The sequence below is a fragment of the Odocoileus virginianus genome, chromosome 2 (assembly GCF_023699985.2).
Source record: "Odocoileus virginianus isolate 20LAN1187 ecotype Illinois chromosome 2, Ovbor_1.2, whole genome shotgun sequence".
In the NCBI taxonomy this organism is placed as follows: domain Eukaryota; kingdom Metazoa; phylum Chordata; class Mammalia; order Artiodactyla; family Cervidae; genus Odocoileus; species Odocoileus virginianus.
The window spans coordinates 20,968,626-20,981,498 of NC_069675.1; the positions used below are offsets into that span (position 1 = coordinate 20,968,626).

At 42.4% G+C, this 12,873-nt stretch overlaps 1 long non-coding RNA gene across 1 annotated transcript; it reads left to right on the forward strand.

The window, feature by feature from the left end:
* The first annotated feature begins 1,299 nt into the window (after nucleotides 1–1,299).
* Nucleotides 1,300–10,159, forward strand: LOC139038472 (uncharacterized). Its single transcript, XR_011491478.1, has 2 exons — nucleotides 1,300–1,815; nucleotides 5,749–10,159. It is a non-coding gene; the product is annotated as an uncharacterized lncRNA (long non-coding RNA).
* Nucleotides 10,160–12,873: the final 2,714 nt, after the last annotated feature.

Below are 12,873 nucleotides of genomic sequence, written 5' to 3' on the forward strand. Positions count from 1 at the left end.
AAAACCCTCATGCTGGGAAAGACTGAAGGCAAAAAGGAGAAGGGGGTGGCAGAGGATGCGATGGTTAGATGACATCACTGACTCAATGGACATGGATCTGCGCAAACTCTAAGAGAGTGGAGGACAGAGGAACCTGGTGTGCTGCAATCCATAGGGTCTCAAAGAGTTGGGCATGACTTAGTTATTGAACATCAACAAAAACAACAACCTGTATGAAAAAGTAATTTTTTGTAACCTTCTCTTGGATCTTGGTGTCTAGTCTAATCGATGGTGACTTTCAGGGAAGAAACACTTCTCAGTTCATTTCAGTTCTGTCACTCAGTTCTGTCTGACTCTTTGCAACCCCATGAATCGCAGCATGCCAGGCCTCCCTGTCCATCACCAACTCCCAGAGTTTACTCAAACTCATGCCCATTGAGTCGGTGATGCCATCCAGCCATCTCATCCTCTGTCGTCCCCTTCTCCTCCTGCCCCCAATCCCTCCCAGCATCAGGGTCTTTTCCAATGAATCAGCTCTTCGCATGAGGTGGCCAAAGTATTGAAGTTTCAGCTTCAGTATCAGTCCTTCCGATGAAGACCCAGGACTGATCTCCTTTAGGACGGACTGGTTGAATCTCCTTGCAGTCCAAGGGACTCTCAATAGTCTTCTCCAGCACCATAGTTCAAAAGCATCCATTTTTTGGCACTCAGCTTTCCTCACAGTCCAACTCTCACATCCATACATGACCACTGGAAAAACCATAGCCTTGACCAGACGGACCTTTGTTGGCAAAGTAATGTCTCTGCTTTTTAATATGCTATCTAGGTTGAGCAGGTTAAAAGTGTTCATTTTTTCAGCCCTAATATATGTTTGAAATGTAACAGCTTCTTGTTCCCCTCCCCAAGTGCATGCACCTTCATCTTTAGGCTTATGATTTAGTTTTTATTTCTTCTAGAATAGAGACAGAAATAGTGGAAGTTCTCATATCTCTATCAGAGCAGGGACCTCTTCTCTGAAGATGAGTTCTTTTCTGGTCACCCAAAGCATCCACTAGTTGGGTTTATTCCTTTTAATTCTCACTCTCTGCATAATGTTTTCTCTTATGAGCAGATAAACCCTTCCTTCCAGAGTCAAGGCCAGCTTACATGATGAACAATTGACTCTAAGGGAAGCACTGCAAGTGGCGCAGTGAACTCACCACAGTTTGGGTGTCTTTCCAGGTTGGCGGAGGCACCAGGGTCAGAGGTCTGTGTGTCTTTCCTGCCAATGGAGAACCTTACTTTACCCTTTGAACATTCCATTCAGATCGAAGGTTAAAGGACTCCAGGCTAAAAAATGCCTCTAATTCAAGCTCAAGTTATGCAGGAAAGAGTCCCAGCTTCTGCTGTTAGACACGAGAGGCTGACCATGGAGCATCCTTGACCTTTCTTTGCCTCCCAGCAGTCCCGAGAACTGAGGTCCAGTGTGTCCTCTAACTTCCCACAGAGATTCCTCTTGTGATGCGCCTGCTGAGTTTGCAAGGACATGAAAATGGAAGTGCCTGAGGGGAGAGTTTCTTCCAAAGTTCTTGGTTGTCAAAGAAATGAATATATCAAATGACTCTGAAAGAAACGATGGAAGAGATCAACATTGCAAGCACCTGGGAGATCAGACTGTCCAAGTGACTTGGTTCAAGAGGAGACAGGAGCCAGAGTGGAGACAATTTTGCACTGGAATTGCCAACATTACGAGCAAGGTTTCAGGAAACTTATCAGGGAAGGTTAACTTGAACGGGCACTAATGAGTTGATGACTCAGATCCAGGAACAAGTAAGACTGTAACAACCAAATTCGGAGGTGAGATGTCATGTAATTATAACATCCCTGGGGACTGGCACTGGGCTACAGGATGGGACTGGCTGACCCCTGCCCAGTGAGCAAATGATCAAGTACTTAACTAAAACGTGGGCTGTGAATATGCCCAGAATTCTTAATGCATGCACTGGAATCCTTTAGCTCTCTTTCTTATCAAAGACTTTCTTTGGATAAAGGACTAAACTAGATACGGGAAGATCTTTAAAATGCGTAAGACTGGGGCTACTTGAACCTTGTATATTGTAGGTACTCAGAAAATGGCTTATTGATTATAATGTAATAAGGCTCATCCCTGCCATGGGGGGCTATGACCATGGTCTTTAAAGAGTGAGCGATAGTGACAAATGTCCAGAAAATCCCACAATAGTCCACAGATGGGCTACCTCTCTGCTAGGACAGGGCTTCACCTGCTTATCCCCAAATGCATAAAGGTTGAGTGTTCCCTCAGGCTTAGCAGAGGTAAAACATAGCACCAAGCATTAATAGAAGTCTTGGAATCAGGCTGAGGGGGTCAGATGTGTGTATTAACATATATCTTAAAATCAGGAAAGCAGCCTTTCCCTCATCCTCCTCATTTCCAAAAATATCTTTCTGAGATATTCCCTATTGTTTTCCCAGTGCTGTTAGGTCGAAGTTTGCCTTATAAGGAATTTCACGGCTTTGAGAGCTCTCCCTATAGGAAGTTTTTCCCGCTGTTCTGCCTGCTTGTCTTCTGCTTAATTTTAGTTCATTATGTTTTTAAAGACAGGGAAGGCTTTATGGGGCAAAAGGTCCAGTCATCGTGGGAAGAATGAATCATTTCAAGAACAGTGAGATGGGCAGGAAGGCCAAGGCAGCTGAGGGCAGGAAGTTGGGGGTGGATGGGTGACTGAGAACAGCATCACAAGTCTGTCTTTTCTTCTGTTGCTCCCACTAGGGGGTGCCCAGCATCCCAGGATAATCACTGTTACTAGGAAGTTGAAGTTTGAGGGGCATCTATTCCTAATACAGAAGGGTACCAGCTGACCCAGGTTTCCTGCCTCTCTGTCTTGATCTGAGAAGAGATCCGGAGGTGGGGTGTAGAGAGTTGGGGGATAGAGGTTGGATGGGTGGTATCAGATTAAAGTCACTAATGCCTCTCAGGCATTGAAGGCATGAGGCAAGATTGAAAGCAGGAGGAGAAGGGGACGACAGAGGATGAGATGGCTGATGGCATCACCGACCCGATGGACATGAATTTGAGCAAGCTCTGGGAGCTGGTGATGGACAGGGAAGCCTGGTGTGCTGCAGTCCATGGGGTCGCAAAGAGTCGAATGTGACTGAGCAACTGAACTGAAACTGAATGCCTCTCAGGCATTTGAGGAGTCTCTTTCCTTGGAAACCTCTGGGGATATCCTGAGTTCTCTAGAACCCAAGGGTCTTAAAGTCATTGGTTGGGGTGATTATGGACCAGAAAAGTCCTCCTGAGCCCAGGAGAAGTGGTGATATTTCACCTCCAGGGGGTAAAGAATTTGTGATAAGAAATGACCAGGACTGAGGGACTGGTTGCAGACCAGGGATGTAATAAAGATAAAAAGTGAGATGAGATTGTGAAATAGAGTAGGTAACAGGTATGGATGAAGATCATGGAGAGGTGACGGTATTTTGAGGGTCTCAAAACAGCTAGGTCCTCAGAATGGTCACAGCATAACTTTAGTTGTGAATGGCTTTGAGAAAGAAAATGGAACTTGCACTTTGATAGATGTAAGTTCAAATTTCAGCTCAAGCATTCAGTAGCCATATGGCTTTGGCAATATAGGAAAGTTACCCAGCATTTTTTCTCTTTTAATTTTTCTTTATTGAAGTATAGTTGAATTATAATCTTGTGCAACATCTTTAATCCTCAATTTTCTCATCTTCAAAATGAGACTAATGATACTAGGACTATTTGAGAATATAACAAAAATAAAGGCATATAAAGCACTGAATAAATCTAATCTTTTCCCTTTTTCTCTTTCCTGTTTGGAAATGATTGGGGGCAAGGAAGGGCTTCCCCGGTGGCTCAGCAATAAAGAATCTGCCTACAAGTTAGGAGCCACAGGAGATGTGGGTTCGATTCCTGGGTCGGAAGATCCCCTGGAGTAGGGCATGGCAACCCACTCCAGTGTTCTTGCCTGGAGAATTCCATGGAGAGAGGAGTCTGGTGGGCTTCAGTCCATAGGGCCGCAAAGAGACACGACTGAAGCAACTTAGCATGCACACATGCATAAGGGCAAGGAAAGATGTATCTGTTCCTTTGGTTCTTGTCCGGAGATGTAGGATATCAGGACTGCAGCCCTGGGGTCAGAAGATTCTCCCTGGCCTTTGCGGTTTTCTGATCACAGGACTTCGGTGAGTACTCAGAGCATGCTGTAGAAGGCCTACCTTCTTTGACCCTTTGGACAAATCCTCATACTTTTTGGACTTTTCAGCCGTGATTTAGAAAACAGCCTCCAACTAAATTTTTAGAGGTCACCATCTGGTCCTGAGGCCTTCAATCTTGGAGAATTAAACTTTCTTGTCTGCAGCCTCACAGAGCACCAAAGCCTGGCCTGGAATCCAGGTGCAGTGTTCTCCTGTATTAGCAGTTAATCCATGTTAATATGATAATGATTCACTATTATTTTCAGCAGTTTTCCAAAATATGGGCCACAGACCACTTGTACCAGCATCAGCAGGTGGGCTTGATAAAAAATGCAGGTCCCTGGCCTCCTGCCAGACCTGTGCAATCAGGCTCTCTAAAGTTAAAAAGCAAAAGCTTGGAAAGTTAACCAGTCCCTGGTTACAATTTTACGAAAATGTTATGGAAACATAAGGCCTTAGTCATCCAGAATCTCCTTTGTGGAGGAAAACTGGGGCCCTTGGGCAGATTTCTGGTTGATTTAAAAATCATACCTTAGAGATGTTTCTGACCTTGCTTAGCTACAGGGCCAGCTCTGTCCTTAGCCACTTATGCACTTCCCCTGGAACTTTCTAAACGCTGGAAATGTCGCCGTGAAGGTCACAGACCATTTCTGTGGATACCCGATGAGACAGTGTGATTCTGGAAAGTTCACTTTGATTCAGTCCTGAGCCACAGTGATAACCTGGTCAAGGCAGTGGGGGAGGGGAGGGAGTGCTGGTTCTTGTTTCTGGGGGTGGGGGAAGGGGCCACCAGAATGAAGGCTGATCACCAGCTGCCACTTCCTTTATTTGACAGAGCTCTTGCTGCCAGCGTAGCTGTGCTTATACTGAGGGTTGGGGCAAAAATGAGCCCTTCCTCCAAAGCTGTGAACTCTGATCTCTTAGTCTAGAGAGAGATGAGTTGTGGACATGGACCAGACTCCAGGAGCTTCCTCCTGGCAACAAGGACTGCATGAGTTGGCTTTTCAGAGGGAACTTGTGACTTTGGATCACTCTGAAGAGACAAACCTTCTTCGGACTTAGAGAAACAGCAGTGGCAGCAGCTTCTGCATTAAAGTTTTGACCAGCTCTTCTAGCCTTTTGAGTGAGAGGTCTCACCCTGACCTCCAGGTGTCCCCGCACTGCAGAAACACTGGCTGTTCAGGGCATACTGGGAGCTGTGGGTAAATTTTCCAAGGACTCCCATCAGCTTTGGAGTGCCCAAAACGAGCATCAAGATGCTGCCAGGAAGACAGTCGTTGCTACCTTAAATCTCCTGGAGAACAAAGTAGAAAATGAATATTGGTGAAATAAAACAAGACAGGTCATGGTGGTGTAGCTGATGTCACTGTCCTCAGCACTTAGCTGGAGGTCAGGGGACGGGATGACCAGGTGGAGCTGGTTTCAGCCTCTCTCCAAGAGAGGCCGCATCCCTCCCTGAACAGAACACTGGTGGTAAAGGGCTCTCCTCCTTATAAAAGGATGAAGCATCCTTTGCATCCTTCCCAGTCTATTCCTTCCCTTTTTATTTTCCAGGAAACAAGAGGATTCATCTGACTTAACTGGAGATGGCTCCCTTTCCTAATTTTTGTTCCATTCCTGAAGCTTCCGCCCTGCAGGGCTCAGCGTGAGCAGACAGGAACATGCGAAGGGGCAACTGCCCAAGAGGTACCAGTTCCCAGAGGCAGAGCGGCCCCTCTGCTGGGCCTGGGCAAAGAAAACTCCCCACCTCTTTCTTGTATTCAGTGGGTTTTTGCTGAACCTGGAAAGGAAGTAAATTCCAAAGGCAGGAAATGACCCAGAGACTGTAACAATATGTGAAAAGCCAAGCCGGTGCTTCCGTGGCTTTATTTCAAACTATTCTAATCTGTGTCCCAGGAAGCCTAACCCATTACCAGATGGGTATCTGTTCCCGGACGCCTCTGGGCATCTGCCACTCCCAGCTGGTGACATTTGCACGTTTCAAGAAGGCAGACCTGTCCTGATAGCTTCAAACTTCCGGAGAGGGGCAACCCCAGGAGGGTCCTCAGGTCTCTGGCTTAGAGCACCGACCATCTGATGTGCTTCGTCATAGCTGAGTTGTTGCTGGCCCCCAGCCTAGAACACTGGCATGCCAAATCTGTTCTTGAAGACTCGCAGGATCTGAAATCAAAAAGCCCCGTGGTGCCAGAAAAGGCTGGCTGCCTTGCTGGCTGCCTAATCCCTTCCCACCAGGCTTCCCTAAAGAAACTGATGAGTCAGGAAGGAAGAAAACGTTATCTGCGGGAGAGCTGGGTTGGGCTGGTCTCTCTCATTGCTTCTGAAAATTCCTCCTGGTTTGCAATGCAGGTGACGTTTGGCGATTCAGCTGTGCTTTTCCTGTGTCTTCCCCTACCATCTCTCTCTTTGAGGAACATTTCATTTACCACTCCTGAAATCAGCTTGGCAAAAGCAGGAGTCCCTCTGATGGGGAGTTAGTTAGTGTTGTAAGGAAGGGTTCACTTCACTTTGTTCCCGGGAGCAGGGTAAGGAAAACTTTCCACCTTGACCCCCAGATGGAACCATCGTTGACTTGCTTTGTTCTGGCCCCGGGGCTCCTGCTTTTCCTAGGCTTTTCATTTTTACTGAGCACCACCCTTCAGTCTTCCCATGGGTTTTAAACACAGTGACATGGCTTCTGGGATACTTGCCTCAAACAGGTATCCTGCTAATCCCCTCCCCTAGTAATCAGACCCTGATGCTGGGAAAGATTGAAGGTGGGAGGAGAAGGGGACGACAGAAGATGAGATGGTTGGATGGCATCACCGATTTGATGGACATGAGTTTGAGTAAGCTCTGGGGGTTGGTGATGGACAGGGAAGCCTGGTGTGCTGCAGTCCATGGGATCGCAGAGAGTCAGACACGACTGAGTGACTGAACTGAACTGAGTAATCAGAGACTAACCATAGTTGAATTGATAATATGCCTAAATCTTTCAGCACTTTTGAAATGTTAAACAGATTAAAGTATACATAATCCAATATATTTGTTGACCTCTGGTTTATAGAAAATCTCCAGCAAGAAAAGAAGTGCAGAGTTCAACGTCAGGCAGGGGGAATGGAGAGCAGCAGAGAAGGGCACTGCTCTCCTTGTTCTGACATCCGATCCCTGTCCTGCAGTCCCAGTGGCTGTGAGTCATCTATCTACAATTGTGTGCTGTTTCTTATGAAAGTGGTTTTAAATGGTATATTCTGATAAGTTTGGATTTATCCTTGGAGAGGGAATGTATTTTCCATTACAAGACAGTAGCTTAATGTCAGAAGTAGCCTGTATCAACTATCTGAAGGTAGTAATGAACAGTAGATAAGAGAACAGGGGATCTTCCTAAAAAGGAGGGAAGAGGTAGAGAGAGAGAGACAGAGAAAGAAAAAGTCTTTTTCATTGTTGCCAGGAAGAGACAGTCTTGTAAGGGAGTATAAGATATATGAATCTCTCTCTTTCTCCCCTTTTCTCTGCTGATGGAAAAGGAGCCAGGAAAAGCTAGAAACAGGAGACAGAGGGAGGCCATCCCTTGAACTGTTAATACCAGCCAAATAGGATAAATACTTCATATTTATGATGATGACAACAACTGTGATGATGAAGAGAACATTTTGACCCACGTGAAAAAAAAAACAAAGACTGTTGATTTCAAGCTATGCTTAAGTTCCAAGTATTCCTGTTAGAGCCTCTTACCTGATCCAAGGGACAGGAATTTAGAATGAATGAAAAAAATATAATTGGATAGAAAAGTCAGGATTAGATTAAAATGTGATTGAGAATGGTTAAAAAAAAATTAGAAGGTACCAAATTCTACCTATTTTTGTACTGCTTTCAGTCTTGAATGGTCTGTTAAAAGATAACATGATGAGTTAAAAACTGTATTCTTTTTTTTTTTTTGGAGTTATAATTGACACATAACATTATATTGGTTTCAGGTATAACCTTGCTTATTTAGCTTATATGCAGAGTACATCATGTGAAACGCTGTGCTGGATGAAGCACAAGTTGGAATCAAGATTGCTGGGAAAAATATCAATAACTTCAGATATGCAGATGACACCACCCTTATGGCAGAAAGTGAAGACCAACTAAAGAGCCTCTTGATGAATGTTAAAGAGGAGAGTGAAAAAGTTGGCTTAAAGCCCAACATTCAGAAAACTAAGATTATGGCATCTGGTCCCATCACTTCATGGCAAAAAATGGGGAAATAGTGGCTGACTTTATTTTGGGGGCTCCAAAATCACTGCAGATGGTGATTGCAGCCATGAAATTAAAAGACGCTTACTCCTTGGAAGGAAAGTTATGACCAACCTAGACAGCATATTAAAAAGCAGAAACATTACTTTGTCAACAAAGGTCCATCTAGTCAAGGCTATGGTTTTTCCAGTAGTCATGTATGGATGTGAGAGTTGGACTATAAAGAAAGCTGAGTGCAGGAGAATTGATGCTTTTGAACTATGGTGTTGGAGAAGACTCTCAAGAGTCCCTTGGACTGTAAGGAGATCCAACCAGTCCGTCCTAAAGGAGATCAGTCCTGGGTGTTTGTTGGAAGGACTGATGTTGAAGCTGAAACTCCAGTTCTTTGGCTGCCTGATGCGAAGAGCTGACTCATTTGAAAAGACCCTGACACTGGGAAAGATTGAAGACAGGAGAAGTGGACGACAGAGGATGAGATGGCTGAATGGCATCACCGACTCAATGGACATGAGTTTGGGTAAACTCCGGGAGTTGGTGATGGACAGGGAGGCCTGGCATGCTGCGGTTCATGGAGTCGCAAAGAGTTGGACACGACTGAGTGACTGAACTGACTGACTGATACAGTAAAATGATTCGATATTCATACATATTACAAAATGATCACCATGTCTAGTTAAAGCCATCAACATACATAGCTACAAAAATTTTTTTTTCTCTTGTGATGAACCCTTTTTTTTGGCCATGCTACACACTACACGCCATGTGGGATCTTCCAGGACCACACCACACAGCATGCAGGATCCACGAGGGAGCAAACCTGTGTCCCCTGCACTGGACGTGCAAAGTCCTAACCACTGGGCTGCCAAGGAGTTCCCATGATGAAAACTCTTAAGATCTACTCCCTTAGCAATTTTCAAATATGCAACAAAGTATTATTAACTATAGTTACAACACTATACATTATATACCCGTGACTTACTTCTTTTATAACTGGAAGTTTGTACCTTTTGACCTCCGTCACTCATTTTGTACCCCTTACCACCACCCATCTGTTCTCTGTATCTATTTATGAGCTCAAGTTTAAAACTGCAGTTTTATTTAAATGTATAACAGAGCAGAAGATTTTGTTACCCTCTCTGAGACATATATTTGGAATGTCTGGCCACTGAGAACCTTCTCATCCTCTACAGGCTTCACCAGAAACAAAGAACAGAGGAGGAAATACACAGCTTCTTGAGTACTAGCAGTGAAAGGCCAGAGTTCTGACCGTAAACGTTATATTCTGTTTAATCCCAGGTTTAGCAGAGGTAGTTGCTAGACATTTAAAATGGATAATTATATTTTACAAATGGGAGAATAGAATAAAAAATTGAAAAAGAATAGAGCCAAGAATTCCAGACGATGTGCTAGGTGCCCAGGACACCACTGCAAACTCACGGAGGGTCTGTGGTGTAGGTTAAATGTCAAGGGTGATGCTTGACATCTGTTGGCCACTAGGTGAACTACTTGGTCAAGGTTGTTCAGGGTTTCAATGTTAGATTGTGCTGCACTCCTTTCAAAGATATCTTTGGGTTTTCAGCAGCTGTTATAAAATGAGAGTAGTAAGTAAAAATCAGTGTGAACATGAGGTGAATAAGTGGTGGTGTCTAAACAGCTTCTAAGGTTTGAGAAGATGTTCAATGCTCAATTGTCATACCTATCCTTTTATAAATAACTGTGGCTAAGAATAAAATTAAATTTTTTTTTTCAATTTATGGGTATTATTTTTTTCAAACAGCTTAGTTGTTGGGACCTTCCTATTGGATAAATGAGATTTTATGGTGTTTTTTTTGGCCCAGGATCTCTGTGAAAAAATTACTGAGACACTAAGATGCCATGAATTGGGAAAGTTTGGAAACCTCAGGATTAGAACAATGCAAATTGTCTCAATGGGCAAAGATGGATTTTAATGACTTAGGCTCAATGGTGAGTATAGAAAAGTGATTCTATTTTTTTCCCCTAGACTATCCAGGGAACTGCTCACAGTAGTTCCCCTGTGGAAACAGGAACATTCTTAGTCTGAAGGTTTTTTTAATTAATGGAACTATTTGGTAGACTATTAAAAGTTGTCTTGTACAATGATTCTCAAACTATCTTTCAATCTATCATAGACTATGTGATAACTTGTGGTAGCTTGGCTGGTCCAGGGAGCCCAGATATTTGGTCAAACATTATTCTAATGTTTCAGTGAAGGTAATTTTTTAGATGAGATTGACAACTAAATTAGTAGTTGAGTAAAGCAGAATGTCTCTATAATATGTGTGGGCCTTATCCAATCAGTTGAAGGTCTTAACAGAAGAAAGACTGAACTCTCCTGAGCAAGAAGGAATTCTGTACATATAAACACACACACACAAACACACACACACACAATCTGTTGGTTCTGTTTCTCTGGAGAACTCTAATACAGATTGATACTTTTAAAAAATGCAATAAAAGTAAACTAGGAAATCAATCATATGCTTTAATTTTGTAAAAATGTTAAATTGTTATACAACAGTCTAAATGCTTAACTTCAATTTCCATATTTAGTTTGTCTGATTAATAATAGTCTATTTCATAAATAACTTCATTTGTATCATTTTTAGATACCACATATAGTGATATCATGTAATATTTGTCTTTCTTTGTCTGGCTTACTTCACTTAGCATAATAATCTCTAGGTCCATCTATGTTCTGAAGATGACATTATTTTAATCTTTTTTACAGCTGAGTATTATTCCACTGTACATAAATATACATCTTCTTTATCCATTCATCTGTAGATGAACATTTAGATTGCTTCCATGTCTTGGCTGTTGTAAACAGTACTGCAATAAACATTAAGGTGCTTGTATCTTTTTGAATTATAATCTTCTCCAGATATATGCCCAGGAGTGGGATTGCTGGATCATATGGTAACTCTATTTTTTGTTTTTTAAGGAAGCTTCATATTGTTCTTCAAAGTGGTTGTACCAGTTTACATTCCCACCAACAGTGTAGGAAGGTTCCTTTTTCTCCACACCCTCTTCAACATTTATTATTTGTACTTTTTGATGATGGTCATCCTGACCAGTGTGAGGTTATATTTTATTGTAGTTTTGATTTGCATTTCTCTAATAATTAGCTATGTTGAGTATCTTTTCATGTGCCTGTTAGCCATCTGTTTGTCTTTGGAGAAATATCTATTTAGGTCTTCTGCCCATTTTTTTTTTTTTTTAAATTTTTTTTTTATTAGTTGGAGGCTAATTACTTTACATCATTACAGTAGTTTTTGTTATACATTGAAATGAATTAGCCATGGATTTACATGTATTCCCCATCCCAGTCCCCCCTCCCACCTCCCTCTCCACCCGATCCCTCTGGGTCTTCCCAGTGCACCAGGCCCGAGCACTTGTCTCATGTACCCAACCTGGGCTGGTTATCTGTTTCACCCTAGATAATATACATATTTCAATGCTGTTCTCTTGAAACATCCCACCCTCGCCTTCTCCCAGAGTCCACAAGTCTGTTCTATACATCTGAGTCTCTTTTTCTGTTTTGCATAATAGGGTTATCGTTACCATCTTTGTAAAGTCCATATATATGTGTTAGTATACTGTAATGGTCTTTATCTTTCTGGCTTACTTCGCTCTGTATAATGGGCTCCAGTTTCATCCATCTCATTAGAACTGATTCAAATGAATTCTTTTTAATGGCTGAGTAATATTCCATGGTGTATATGTACCACAGCTTCCTCATCCATTCGTCTGCTGATGGGCATCTGGGTTGCTTCCATGTCCTGGCTATTATAAACAGTTTCTGCCCATTTTTGATTGGGTTGCTTGTTTCTTTGATATTGAGGACGAGAGGAATAAATTAGGAATTTTTGATTAACAGATACACACTGTACATATCTATATATAAAGCAGATAAATAACAAGGCCCTACAGTATAGCACAGGGAATGATATTCAATATTTTATTATAAATAACCTGTAATGGAAAAATAATCTGAAAAAATATATATTCCTATATATGTCTATAATAAGGGTTTCTCAGGTGGCTCAGTGGTAAAGAATTTGCCTGCCAATTCAGGAGATGCAGGAGATCAGGGTTTAATTCCTGGGCTGGGAAGATTCCCTGGAGGAGGAAATGGCAAACCACTCCAGTATTCTTGCCTGAAAAATTCCATGGACAGAGGAACCTGGCAGGCTACAGTCCATGAGCTCACAGAGTCAGATGCAATTTAGCAACTGAGCACACACACATATATAAAACATATTATATATATATTCTTTTGTATATATAAACTGAATTACTTTGTTGTATATCTGAAACTAACACAACATTGTAAATCAACTATAGTTAAAAAAAAAGTAAAGGAAAAAAAGGTGGATATTAAAAGCCGTACTTTATAAATAAATTGCATTTTATAAATAAAATATTCATGGAAATAAAAGAAAC